Genomic DNA, 632 nt, shown 5'->3' with positions numbered 1-632 from the left:
GCATCTCAGAAGCGTGCAGCAAACTATTCAGAGATCAACACCACATGCAAAACTTCCTCGCCCATTCAGTTTCTGGAAAAGTTGCACATTAATCCTGCAATACAGGCTGATCGCACTTCCATTGCCTAATTACCCAAGGAGAATAGAAAGCCGCTATAGTTATATTCAGAAGATTGGCGTCATTGCTCCATGAGAAACAGCCTATGAAAAGGAATGTCTTAGGAATTATATAAAAAACGGAGAAATGAGTGCATAGACTAGAAATAAAACAATCAGAAATTATAATTGATCGTGACATTTCGAGTCTTAACTTGCCTCCTCATCAGGTGATTAAACCGATTCGATCGCCTAATGTACCTTAGCGTCTGCCTGAAAAGGCAGTTTTGTTTTCCTTTCTCATTTCGTCCGCGTTTGCTTTCTTGCAAATACACATGCACTAAATGCAATTCAATAATGATTATTTCAGATTATGACTTGTAAAATGATTGTAAAATGGAGACCTGCCAAGAACCCAGGACCTGATTGCCTCAAAGCTATACCATCTTTATACAATGACAAATGTATATTTACAGATATACAGGGTCTTATATGTATACAATCAATATACTGATTGTGTTTACGCACATATAGTC

The sequence above is a fragment of the Penaeus monodon genome, chromosome 24, assembly GCF_015228065.2.
Source record: "Penaeus monodon isolate SGIC_2016 chromosome 24, NSTDA_Pmon_1, whole genome shotgun sequence".
NCBI classification, from domain to species: domain Eukaryota; kingdom Metazoa; phylum Arthropoda; class Malacostraca; order Decapoda; family Penaeidae; genus Penaeus; species Penaeus monodon.
The sequence above is the reverse complement of the archived record's forward strand: the minus strand, read 5'-3'. Positions refer to the sequence as shown.